This window comes from Odocoileus virginianus, chromosome 10, assembly GCF_023699985.2.
Source record: "Odocoileus virginianus isolate 20LAN1187 ecotype Illinois chromosome 10, Ovbor_1.2, whole genome shotgun sequence".
Classification (NCBI taxonomy): Eukaryota; Metazoa; Chordata; class Mammalia; order Artiodactyla; family Cervidae; genus Odocoileus; species Odocoileus virginianus.
This window is the reverse complement of record NC_069683.1, coordinates 53,028,543-53,042,132: the sequence shown is the minus strand read 5'-3', so window position 1 is coordinate 53,042,132 and position 13,590 is coordinate 53,028,543. Positions and strand designations below refer to the sequence as shown.

The 13,590-nt window shown below is 45.6% G+C and overlaps 1 long non-coding RNA gene across 5 annotated transcripts in view; it reads left to right on the top strand.

The window, feature by feature from the left end:
* The window catches only part of LOC110130341 (uncharacterized), a 131,370-nt gene that overhangs the window by 82,028 nt on the left and 35,752 nt on the right, over positions 1 to 13,590 (top strand). The window contains exon 1 of one of the 5 annotated variants that reach the window (XR_011490035.1): positions 1,674 to 1,867. The exons of 3 other annotated variants lie outside the window; for them this stretch is intronic. This is a non-coding gene — a long non-coding RNA (uncharacterized lncRNA). Of the gene's footprint in view, positions 1 to 1,673; positions 1,868 to 5,414; positions 5,501 to 13,590 lie in introns of those variants that run through there. One more of the 5 variants, XR_011490036.1, reaches the window with a different exon arrangement.

Genomic DNA, 13,590 nt, shown 5'->3' with positions numbered 1-13,590 from the left:
CCTGTCTCTTTCAGATCTGGTTTCCTCGGTGTGTATGCCCAGCAGTGGGATTGCTGGGTTGTATGGCAGTTCTATTTCCAGTTTTTTAAGGAATCTCCATACTGTTCTCCATAGTGGCTGTACTAGTTTGCATTCCCACCAACAGTGTAAGAGGATTCCCTTTTCTCCACACCATCTCCATTTATTGTTTGTAGACTTTTTGATAGCAGTCATTTTGACTGGCGAGAGATGGTACCTCATTGTGGTTTTGATTTGCATTTTTCTAATAATGAGTGATGTTGAGCATCTTTTCATGTGTTTGTTAGCCATCTGTATGTCTTCTTTGGAGAAATGTCTGTTTAGTTCTTTGGCCCATTTTTTGATTGTGTCGTTTATTTTTCTGGAATTGAGCTGCAGGAGTTGCTTGTATATTTTGGAGATTAATTCTTTGTCAGTTGCTGTATTTGCTATTATTTTCTCCCATTCTGAAGGCCATCTTGTCACCTTGCTTATAGTTTCCTTCATTGTAGAAAAGCTTTTAAGTTTAATTAGGTCCCATTTGTTTATTTTTGCTTTTATTTCTGGGAGGTAGGTCATAGAGGATCCTGCTGTGATTTATATCAGAGAGTGTTTTGCCCATGTTTTCCTCTAGAAGTTTTATAGTTTCTGGTCTTACATTTAGATCTTTAATCCATTTTGAGTTTATTTTTGGGTATGGTGTTAGAAAGTGTCCTAATTTCATTCTTTTACAAATGGTTGGCCAGTTTTCCCAGCACCACTTGTTAAAGAGATTGTCTTTCCTCCATTGTATATTCTTGCCTCCTTTGTCAAAGATAAGGTATCCATAGGTGTGTGGATTTATCTCTGGGCTTTCTATTTTGTTCCATTGATCTATATTTCTGTCTTTGTGCCAGTACCATACTGTCTTGATGACTGTAGCTTTGTAGTATAGTGTGAAGTCAGGCAGGTTGATTCCTCCAGTTCCATCCTTCTTTCTCAAGATTGCTTTGGCTATTTGAGGTTTTTTTGTATTTCCATACAAATTGTGAAATTATTTGTTCTAGTTCTGTGAAAAATAGTGTTGGTAGCTTGATAGGGATTGCATTGAATCTATAGATTGCTTTGGGTGTCTGTTCTTGATTTTTCTCTTATTGTGCCCTCTGGCAGGAATTCTCTCCCTTGCCTTATCTATTCCCCATAACCTTCAGTCTCGGTTTTCTATCTCCAATTTTGTTATAGTTTTCTTAGCACCTTCTTTTGCCTGCTCCACTCCTACAGAATTAGTTGCTCCCCACACCGAGTGCTCCCACAGACTGTGGTTTAGCACTTCTTACATTGTACTCTGGGGCTTCCCAGATGGCATTAGTGGTAAAGAACCTGTGTGCCAATGCAGGAGATACAGGAGATGTGGGTTTGATCCTGGGTGGGGAAGATCCCCTGGAGGAGGGCATGGTAACCCACTCCAGTATTCTTGCCTGGAGAATCCCATGGATTGGGGAGCCTGGCGGGCTATGGTCCATGGAGTCACAAAGAGTCTGATATGACTGAAGTGACTTAGCACTTCTTAAGTTGTATTCTACTAAATAACTTCCGTTCAGTCTCTTTCATCAGACTGAGCATCTTGACATCAGAGCTATTTTATCGTCTCCAGTGCCTGTTGCCCTGTAGGTGTTGGATGCGTGTCTGTTACAGGAGTGAAGACCTGAGCCTGAGGCATTTGGTGGCCAGATGGGGAGCCCCTGGTGGATTGGCACTTAGTAACCCTGCTGTCTCCCAGGTGCCCCAGCCCAATGCCAAACAGAGTGGGCTCCCTGGAGCAGAAGCCAGCGCCGAGGACCAAGTCATTCTTTCTGTGCAGCCCCGTTTCCACAGGAAGCTTGCTCACCAGGTAAAGAATAAATCTCAGGTCTTACAACTTGTTTGCTTTACTTTGTAAACAGGCTTCTCATTGTAACAAAACAAAACGATAGAAAACCCCACAAAAATCCATTTTCTTTTGCAAACAGTAAAATACCTTGGAAAGATTATGGAAGATTTGGCTACTCTGAATGCATCTGGCAATATGTTCTATGTTGCTTTCTCAAAAAAAAAAAAAAAATTGCCCCTGTAGACAGCAGATAAGGCGTGTGTGTGTGTGTGTGTGTGTGTGTGTGTGTGAGCCTGCATGCACACAAACACTGAAGACAGGGCAGATGGAGGTTCAAGTCCAGCTTGACTGTTCACCACCTGAGTGGTCCACAGCATATATAAGGTGGGGAGGACAAGGCCTGTATTGTATTCTGAAGTCATTTGTGAGGATTGCAACAAAGCCAAAGAGCCAGCACATTTCCTGACACTCAGAAACTCTCTCCCCAGAGGCAACGGAAGCGCAAAGAAAAGTACAGTTCTGGAATGTTTTCTCTCCTTGGGAACCTTGTTCACACACATTGTCCTATTTCTCTGTCATTGACAATACTTCCCATGGTCACTTATCTTTCCCCAGGCACCTCTCTCCCTAACTGGGATGGAGCCACCTGGAGGGCAGGCCCAGCTCAAACTCATCCTTCTACATTGCAGAGCAGATGCTCACTGGGTCCACAGCCCCATTGGAAAGACCCCTGGGAGAGTGAGCATCTTCTTTCTTTTGCTTCTAGATATTACTTAGGGCGCTGACTACTGGCCTGGTAGGATGCTGACTGCTCACACCAGAAGATGATACCAGAAGCTGCTCCTCAACCCTTCCTCCTGGTCATAAATATGAGGATGGGTAGCATATTGGGTGGAATAGAACAGTGGCTTTGCAGCGCCAACCCCACCTCTAGAGCGCTACACTTTCCCGATAGGGCTGTTTCTAGTATGAAAGGATAAGGCAGTGGAACAGGGCCTAGACCACAACAAGGTACTCAGTTTTTCTTGTTAATACCACAGTTCTTCAATTTTAAGTTACCATTGATTATTAGATGGACTACAGATAACAGCTTTTCTGGGAAAATTTGAGTGCCAATTACCAATTAAATGCATATATCTCAACCTCAGACACACTAAAGAAAAAAAGCACAAATAAGCTCCGAATTGTCTCAACTTTGGCCACAGAGATGAGTTGCTGAGAGAGAAGTACGTGAGGCATGAAGCAATCACCAACACAATTAGATGATAACCTTGAGAATCACTCTGGTGGTTGCCATGATGCAGATGCTCCCAGGCCTGGGATGGAGAGTGTCATGGACTCTTGACTGGATCCACTGGGGTCTGTGTGTGGTTCAGGCTTTCTGGAGCCCAGCCTGTTGGAGACCAGGCACATGCCTCGGTGTCTATCCCAGCATCAAGTATGACCAACCTTCAGCTGGCATCTGGCAGACCAGTCCCTGCTGCTGGGCATCCTCATTATTCTTGGAGTGTCTTTGCTCTCAAAGTTAGGGAGTGTTGGACAGCCTCTGTCAGAGCTTTGTCCTTTCCTCCGCATTGACTTAGTCTATAGAACTGTGCTCGTGCCTTGATTTCCTTTCCCAAGTTCATGAAAATGGAATCCACACTAGGTATATCAGACAGAGAGGATTTAACACAGGATTTGGAATGTGCAGGTGTTGGAAGTCTGGGGCTGCAAAAGGGTTATTGTGAGGCGCCCCAGAATTTATTTTTTTAATTTAATTTTCCTAAATACTTATTTTTGTCTTTTTACTTGGCTGTGCTGGGTCTTAGTTGCAGGATCTTTAGTTGTGGCATGTGAGATCTAATTCCCTGGCTGGTTTTCGAACCTGGGCCCCCTGTATTGGGAGGACAACGTCTTAGTCACAGGACCACCAGGGAAGTCCCACCCCAGAGCTTACTACCTGCTGGAAGAAGCTACGACAGCTGGGGTTGGGGAAAAAAGGGGAGGAGGAGGGATATTACCAGGATCTGGGAGTACAGAAAGAGGGGTCACAGCCTCAAGAGCCCCAACTATGGAAGAGGGACTATTTCAGCTGGAGTTGGGATGATGGAAATAACACAGTGGCTTTAGAGACATCACCAGGGGAAGGAGAAAAGAGGGAAGGACTGAGAGAGATGGAGGAAGAACAATGGCATCTGCCTTTCTCTTGCCTTCTGTTTCCCCTAGCATCTTTTCACTGAGAAGTCTTCTGAGGAAGTCAGCTGACAAAGGAGCATAGGCCTTACAGAGCAGTATATGGAGGGTGGCCTTGGGGCTGAGAGACCGTAGATAAATAATAAGTACATTCAGGCAGCTAACAAGTATTTATTGAGTACCTTCTACAAGCCAGACACTGCTGTAGCACTGGGGAATCAGGAGTGAACAAAACAGAAAGTCCTTGTCCCCTAAGAACCCATATTTTAGTTGGGAGAAATAGACAGCAAACATATCAAGAAAATAACAGTATCACAGATGGTGGTAAGACTTACAGAGAAAAATAAAACAGGGAACGGGGTAGGGAGTGGTGAGAGTGGGTGGGTGTGCAGGAAATGTTTCACTGAGAAGTGGTTTCACAGAAAGAGTGAGGGATTATCTGGCACTATCTGGAGGAAGAAGATTATAGGCAGACACACAGAAGTTGCAAAGCTGCTGGGGCCAGAGCAGAGTGTCCAAGGGGAGAGGTACAGTGGGCCCCCCATGTCTGCATCCAGGAATTCAACCAACCATGGATTTAGAACCCACAGATATGAAAGGCAGACCGTACTGTCATTTGGCAGGATAGCAGCCTAAAGCCTTGAATTTTGGTATCTGCAGGGGACCCTGAAACCAAACCCCTGTGGATACTGAGGGACGATGGTGATAGGAAATGAAGCCCTGGAGACAGCCTGACAAAGGAAGTTTGGGTTCCAAAGAAAAAAGAGACCCCTTGGAACAAGCAGGACACCTGAAAACCTTTACACAAGTTTCTATTAGGCCCTGGCCCCCTCTGGACTGCAGATCTGGGTTACTTGCATTGGTTTCCCCTCTCACCCCTTGTAGGCAAGGAAGACAGATAAAGAGGGTGACTCTTAAGGACACAGTCTGCAGGGCCCGGGAGGGCACTGTAATGGCTTTATGCTAAATGAGATGGAAAACCATGCTCACCTTCTGCCCTGCTGACACCCACTTTCTCCTCCCCCACTCCATATTGGGAGCTGAGGTCCATTTTGAGTCCTAGTTCAATTGTTGGAATTCTCCTTCCTGTGGTCTTGACATTCACACATTGTCTACTAGGCTGTCAGAATGTCAGAAAACAGGACCCTGTCTGTGTTAGGTATCACTGTCTGCATAACTAAAGCTTGGCATCCAGTAGGGGCTTAGTAAACACCTACTGGGTGAATGAACAGTTAAGCAGATCTTCATAGATCTCATTTGTCACCAGCACTGTGATGGGTTAACTCGGATGACTCAGTCAAAGCCAATGTCATCTGACAATGACAAAGCCAACTGTCATCTGTACAATTGTTAGTTGGAGCAGGCTAAATAATAGGGCAGTTGTTTGACTAAAATTTAAAACTTGTTACATGAAATGTGTGTGGTTATAGTCTCAGTACCCATGAAAACTTTGGGGCCAAGGAGTTACATACTACTCAGGTATGTCCACCCCACTGCTTTCTTGTAATGATGGAGGTCTTTTTTCCCCTCCCTTTTATTAGTGATGAAGGTTTTGTTGGAGATAATTGTATTTTTAGCAGCACAGTTAATGAACTAGCTAAGCATCAATAGATGGAATCATAAAACCATTAAACACCAAGAGCAATAATGGGAAACTGTGTCTGGTGGTAATGAAATTAAGTGTCTTTATGAGGTCACTTTATTCCTTTTCTCCTCGGCTCTCTTGCCCTCCTGAGTACATGGTGACTGCCGCTCCTAATTGCTGTTTCACTAAAATGCACAATGCCATTCATTTTGTGTTTTAATTCAATGTATTTCTAGGGCCTTCAGGATCATTAAACCCTTCACCAAGAGAGTGCAATGGAAGTAGTGATTATGAAAGCTTCTGGAAATGGCCCAGGAATGTAGGAGAATGAGAAGCGCAGACAAGGTTGAGAAGGAAGAAAAAAGGTCCTGCTGGACTTAGTACTGGATCCAAACTAATGAGAACCAGTGCTCAAGGGTGAGCCCATGGGAGTGTCTGGTACAACCTCTGAAGTTAGGATGGGGCCACTCCTAGAGGGATGGAACGTCCACAGTTATACTTGTACCTGAACCATATCTTTTAATTTGGGAACACATTCATATACATAATTTCCTTTGAGCATTGTGACAGGCTCACATGATGAAATTTTATTCTCGATTTTCTGATGAGAAAACTGAGGCTCAAGGAAATTAAGTGATGTTGACTCCCACTGTTCATCAGAAGCCAAAGCTGTATTCTTCCTTTCATTCCAAAATGTTTCATGGGCTTTGAGCAAAACCACTTACCAATGATTTAAAACTTGCCCTATAAAGGTCAATAATTCAAGAAATATTTGTTGAGTATCTACTACTTATTGAGTATCTGCTATATTCTTGGGCTCCAAAATCACTGCAGATGGTGACTGCAGCAATGAAATTAAAAGATGCTTTACTCCCTGGAAGGAAAGCTAAGACAAACCTAGACAGCATATTAAGAAGCAGAGATACTATTTTGCTGACAACGGTTTGTATAGTTAAAGCTATGGTTTTTCCAGTAGTCATGTATGGATGTGAGAGTTGGATTATAAAGAAAGCTGAGCACCAAAGAATTGATGCTTTTGAACTGTGGTGTTGGAGAAGACTCTTGAGAGTCCCTTGGACTGCAAGGAGATCCAGCCAGTCAATCCTAAAGGAAATCAGTCCTGAATATTCATTGGAAGGACTGATGCTGAAGCTGAAACTCCAATACTTTGGCCACCTGATGCGAAGAACTGACTCATTTGAAAAGTCACTGATTCTGGGAAAGATTGAAGGTGGGAGGAGTAGGGGACGACAAAGGATGAAATGGTTGGATGGCATCACTGACTCAATGGACATGAGTTTGTGTAAACTCTGGGAGTTGGTGACGGACAGGGAGGCCTGGTGTGTTGTGATCCATGGGGTCGCAAAGAGTCGGACATGACTGAGCCACTGAACTGAACTGTGGTATCAGAGAAGACTCTTGAGAATCCCCTGAACTGCAAGGAGATCAAACCAGTCAGTCCTAAAGGAAATCAACCCTGAATATTCATTGGAAGGACTGATGCTGAACCTGAAGTTCTAATACTTTGGCCACCTGATGCAAAGAGTTGATTCATTAGAAAAGACCTTGATGCTGGGAAAGATTGAGGGCAGGAGGAGAAGGGGGTGACAGAGGATGAGGTGGTTGGACAGCGTCATCAACTCAATGGACATGAGCTTGAGCAAACTCTGGGAGACAGTGAAAGACAGAGAAGCCTGGCATGCTGCAGTCCATGGTGTCTCAAAAAGTCGAACTTGACTTAGTGACTGAACAACAACAATATGCTGGAAACATGATGATGAGCAAACCAGACTCCTTCCCCATTGTCACAGAACCTGGATGTAGCTGGAAGGAGAAGCACAAGCCACAACATGCAGTGAGATAGGGTGATAGGAGAGAGAACTCATAGGTGGTTGCAGCCCCTAGTCTAATCTATGAGATAGGAATTCTTCCTGGAGTGAGTGAGGTTTAAGCTGAGGCCTGAAATGTGGAAGTTAAATAGATGAAGGAGGGAGAAGAATGTACAATGGTGGGCTGAAGTGTCAGAGGCAGCGGTGGTTCAGCAATTTTTGTCTATTTAGGAGGTAGCATCAGTTGGTGAGACTAAGGAATGATTTTGTGTGGGGGCTGGAGGGGAAAGAGGAATTAGGAATGCCTTTCCTGTCTTGGCCGCCTGCTGGGGTGATGACAGTTCTGTTTACTGAGACTATGGGAGGAGCCCAAGGGTAGAGCTGGGCTGGGATAAGATGGTAATTACCAGGCATGTCCCATTTTTATAAAAATGAGTGCTAAAGGCTGCAGCTGGCTAGGTCCAGTGGTAACCCAGGGCTAAGAAGTGAGATAAAGATACAGACATGCTGTTAATTTCTTCATGGAGGTCACCATAAAGTCTGGGTACCCTTTGCTTCCACCCTGCTGAGGAATTGAAAGGTGGAATGAAGCCTCAGAATGACCACCACCAGCCGGAAGGATTAGGCTAAACATGATCGAATTTAAGAGGGACAAATGTAAATGACACGCCTCAGGTTTACAAAATCAGTTTCACGTCAAGGATGAAAACCCTGATTTGACAGCAGCTCTGGACACGACTGAGTGACTGAACTGGACTGAACTGAACACACTCACAGAACCTAAAAGAGTCAGCTGGCTGTGGATTCCACATAAACCAACAGTGTAATTCAGATGCCCCTTCTCCCACCTCTAATGCCACTTTAACTTTAGCATCACTGAGGAGGCTGCAAAGGTGATTATCCAAGAGGAACAGAGACAAACCTGTAAGAGAGATGCAGTAGCTAAGAAGGAGAGAGGTCAGTTCAGAGACACGTTTGCTGGTGCCCAGGATTCTAGGGGCTGCTTGGAGCGTGGTCGATGCGTATCTCCAGTAAAATACCTGGAAAAATCAGGGACAAGGGCATAATTCTCAATGGACCAGGGGCCTCAGAGAGAGGGATTTGTTTGGCTTGGGAGTATAAGCAAGTGTGGACCAAGGAACTGTTAAAGGGAGGAGGAGCCTGCCACATCTGCTCAGCATATTGTTTGTTTTCATCCTCTGTGTGAGTGTTAATTAGGTGCTTAGATGCTCTGATGTGCTCTGCTGTGGGAAATACTGTAAAACATCAACTACAGAAAAACCAGTAGTTCAGACTGTTCTAGTTCAGGCAGCAGGGGCTATTCAGGGGACAGTGAGGTCTGGGAGGACAGAGAGATCAAAGAGGTCACGGGATAACTGGGGGCCGGGGAAATGTCACCGGCAAGGCACGAGTGGGGGAAAATGAGAAACCCAGCTGACTGCAGTCTTGGGAAATAAGGCAGGAAGGGTAGGCAAAAGGCCAGAGCTTGACCCGCTTGGTGGGCCAGACAAGGCGTGGAGATGTGGTGGAGGTCTTGTGGGATGCAGAGTCCACAGAAGTCTCCTGCCTGGTGAAGCTGAATTGAAGGATGACCCTGAGGTTCCCCCTGATCAGTCTCTCCCTTCATAGCACCTGCCCCTCCTGGCTGATTACCCCTGTGTTGTGCTGAGGCTCTGTAATAGACAGGAGCGCCCAGACAGCAGGAGGGAGGAAACTCCAAGGCAGATCTCTCCAGGAGAAAGCCTGGTGCCTTCTGATGGGAAATCAAACTAAATCTGAGCAAGTGTGATGGCAATTTCTAAATTGCAGTGGAAGAGATTTCCCTTCCTTGTTTTCCTTCCTCCCTCTCTCACTGTCCCCCTCCCTCCAACATTTATTGAGCAGTACTCCCAGCTCTCTGTGAAGGGGTGGGGACCCAAGATGGGCAGAACACAGGTCCTGCTCCTTGTAGTTCATAGTGGAGAGGGGAAGTGGGACACATGAATAAGTACTATTATTTCTTATTTTTAAAATGCACTCTCAACATAATAACAGCTTTTCAGAAGCAAAAAAAAAAAAAAAAAAAAAAAATCAGAAATACAACCATACTAAATGTACACATTGTTGCAAAATGTCCCACTTTTAGAAACATTCAAATGTGAAAAAATATAGTGTTTCAGAATTGAAACATATGAGCAGCATAATCATTATTATCACAATAGGAGTGGGTGCCATGACCCATCAGAACATAACAATGTGGGGAAGAATGTGTCTTAGAAGCAGGAGTTACAGCAGTGTGATCATTGTCACAACAGGGGTGGGAACAAGGTGCCACTGGAATCCACTGGAGGAAGTTCTTTAAGCCTCCTGGGGACAGCAGATTAGGCTTCCAGCAGGGGCTGATGTTATGAGGCCACCTTGCAGGCAAACAGCAGTGGAGGAGGTTGGGTAAGAGGCCAGGGGAGGGGGCTGCAGGCAGAGTGAGTGGTTTTTGCAGAGAGCGCAGTGCATCCTGGGAGCAGCTGCATCTTATCACGGAGATTGTCATTATCAGGAAGGAACAGAGGGGCCTTCAGTCTGGAGGAGTCTGACATGTCTCATCACAAAGACAACGGGGAAGGAGATGTGGGCCGTGTGTCACAGAGCCAGGCCTCTCTGCTAAACTTAACCTGTCTCTTGAAAGGTTTTTCTGTTTCTGTTTACATAAGGCAGAAGCTGATTGCCTCGTGCAGAAGTGTTCTCCGACAGGAAGAAAATACAACAGATTTCAATTAGTAGGCTTGGAATTTTTCCTTAAGTCTGCTTGGCTGTTTCCTTAAATCTTTTCTCCAGGGCAAGGATGCTCTATAGAAGTGACTGTGTCGCCTCCATGGGCAGATGGACCTCTTATAGGTTCATCTCTGTCTGTCTGTCTGTCTGTCTCCTGCTCTCTCTTCTTCCCAGTTGTTGTCAAGAAGCTGCTCAGGCAGGCAGCCAGGAACCTAGATTTTGTTCAAGTGTATGTGTGTGCATGTGAAGCTGTTTCTGAATTGCGTCCTCACAGGTTGTCCTTTGGGTATCAGCAGGATGAGGATGCCATTAGTAAGAAATTAATCTCTGTTGGTCCCAGTTTTCAAAGAAAGCCCAATAAATAGCCTGGATGTCCTTCCCAGGAAAGCCCGGTAAAAAAGAGATGCAAAATAAAGTGAAGTGTTAGTCTCTCAGTCACGTCTGACCCTTTGTGACCCCATGACTGTAGCCGGCCAGGTTCCTCTGTCCATGGGATTCTCCATGTAAGAATACTGGAGTGGGTAGCTTTTCCCTTCTCCAGGGAATCTTCCTGACCCAGGGATCAAATTAGGGTCTCCTGCATTGCAGGCAGATTCTTTACTGTCTGAGCCACCAGGGAAGCCCTCCCCCACCGCCCCCTCTGCAAAAAAAGGCAGATGGTTCTGTATTAATTAGGACATTCTCCTGGGCTGTGTCTTTTCACGCTCTTGGGGAATGGATATTCTCTTGGGGCAGAGAAGCACTCACCTGGTCCTTTCCACATTCACTCCATAGCCCAGTCCCCCCTGGACCTGAACGAAAGAAGCTCTAGTCTGCTCCTTCTTCATACTTTTTCTCAGCCCTGAGAGAGCCTTGAGCTGTCCGAGCAGAGAACCAGGGTACATTGCAAATGGCGCCTGGGAGAATCATCAGCTTGGCTCCTGAAGGTTCTGCCACTGGAGCCTCCTTGGAGCATGTTTCCTTATCTGTTAAATCAGATTGTTTATTATGTAATCTCCGAGGCTCTGCTTCAGCTCTGTGACAGCAAGTCAAACAAAAATAAAGGTCCTTGTTGTTGAATGTTTATTCTGTGCTAACACATGAAAAGCTAAAAGCCTTACATATATTATCTCACTGAATCCTCATGGCAACTCCATGTAGTTTATACTCCTGCTATCCCATTTTATAAATGGGGAATGGAAGCGTCGAGATGTCATGTACGCAGCCCAGGGAAGCACCCCAGTCAGCGGCAGAACCGGAATGAGGGCGGGTCTCTGATTCTCTAGCCGATACTCTTGGTGAGTTGTCTTAGCCCGTTTTTGCTGCTGCACAAAATCCCACAGACAGGATGACTTAAACCACCAACATTTGTTTCTCAGTTGGGAGGCTGAGAAATCAAAGATCAAGGTGTCAGAAGGATTGTTGTCTGGTGAGGTCTGTCTGCCGACTTTGCAGATGCCTGCCTTCTTCCTATGTCTTTGCGCAGCAGACAGAGAGGAAGGGAGAGAGAGGGGAAAAAGAGAAAGAGAGAGTGAGTTCTAGTCTCTTCCTTTTCTTACAAGGGCACTAATCTCATCGTAAGGACCCTACTCATAAAAAACAAAAGACATGTTAGTCGCTCAGTCATGTCGACTCTTTGCGATTCCATGGACTATGTAGCCGGCCAGGCTCCTCTGTCCATGGAATTCTCCTGGCAAGAATACTGGAGTAGGTAGCCATTCCCTTCTCCAGGCAATCTTCCCCACCCAGGGATCGAACCCAGGTCTCTGGCTTGGCAAACAGATTTTTTTTTTTAACCATCTGAGCCACCAGGGAAGCCCCACTCTCATGAACTCATCTAAACCTAATCACCACTCAAAGGCCCCGCCTCCTATAAACATTGCATTTGGGGGCTTAGGGCTTACACGCAAAGCTGCCGTGCCTGTGATCCGGACTCTGGAGGTTGATGAACAGGAGGGGGAGGGTGGGAGGGCCCATGGGACTGAAGCTGAGAGGGCGGAGGTGAGGGAGCCAGGCAAGAGGTATGCAGAGCTCTATTGGACGTTGTAGGTAATTTAAAGAGTTTGCACCGTATTCTAAGTGCAACAGAAAACCACTGTAAGGTTTTAAACAGGAAAGTGATGTGAACCGAGCAGCATGGAAACAAAATCACTGGCTGCTGTATGGAAGCGGCCCCAGTAGGAACAGGAAACCCAGCTGATGGGCTGTGCCCACCAGTCCTTTTTTTATTTCTGTGCCACTTGCAGTAATTTATTAATGTTCCATTTCTTTAATCAAATAGCTGACCAATTTGAAATTATTAGGAAAGTGTGGTGAAATTTTATTCACATCACTATATTATGTGCAGAGTATGCTCTTTTATATGATACCTATAAATTAGATATGTAAACTTTGTCTTTCGTAAGTATATTTTTGTCCCTAATGGTGCTCACCGGTCTTGTAGATTGTACAAGAGATAGCAGTGGCTGGGCTAGAGTTGGCAATGGACATGGTAAAAATAGGAAACTTTAGAGGGGCTTTTTAGGAGGCAAAATCAGCAAGGCATGGGGAGGGGGTGGCTAGAGTTAGGACTGCAGGTAAGATAATGTGCAGAGATAGGGATGGGCAAGCTCATTTTGGACCCTGGTGAGGCAACTTGTTTTTAAGAGGTAATGCTCATTCCTATAAGCTTCCCAAAGTGTCTAGCTGGGTCAGTTAGGATGACTTCCCCTGCAAGTTAGAGAACTCTCCCAACTCAAACATCATGGACAATTAAACCATGTCACATAGCAGAAAGTCCAGTGGTGGTGTGTCTCCCGGACAGTGGGGTCAGGCCTGGGATGCCAGCAAGGGGCCAATTTCTCTTCTCTTCCCTCTGCCGAGGAAGGCTCCCAAGCTGCCTGAGCTTGGGAGGCAGATGACCCTGGCATTTCTAGATAGAAGACACCCAGTCATAACCACATCCTTGTCAGGCCCAACTGGCCAGACTGAGTCATATTTCCACCCAGTAAATCAATCTTTGCTCAGACAATGGGTTTTCTCTGAACCCTTAGATGGTTCAGGGTTTTGCTCAGAGCTGAGAAGTGGGATGAGGAGTGGAAAAGTGGACTAATCTAGGGTTCTGTTCAGGGGAAGAGATATTCGGGCTTATTGGGTTTGTCATGAGGTCCTGGACAAATGAGACCCAGCTTTTGCCTTTCTTAGACCAATAAATGCATCATTAAGGGCGTGGATGTGGGAACTGGCTTCCCAGGTGGCACATTGGTAAAGAATCCACCTGTCAGTGCAGGAGGCACAGGAGATGGGAATTCAATTCTTGTGTTGAGAAGTTCCCATGGAGGAGGAAATGGCAACCCACTCCAGTATTCTTGCTTGGAAAATTCCATGGACAGAGGAACCTGGGGGCTACAGACCCTGGGCTCACAAAAAGTCAGATATTACTGAGCGAC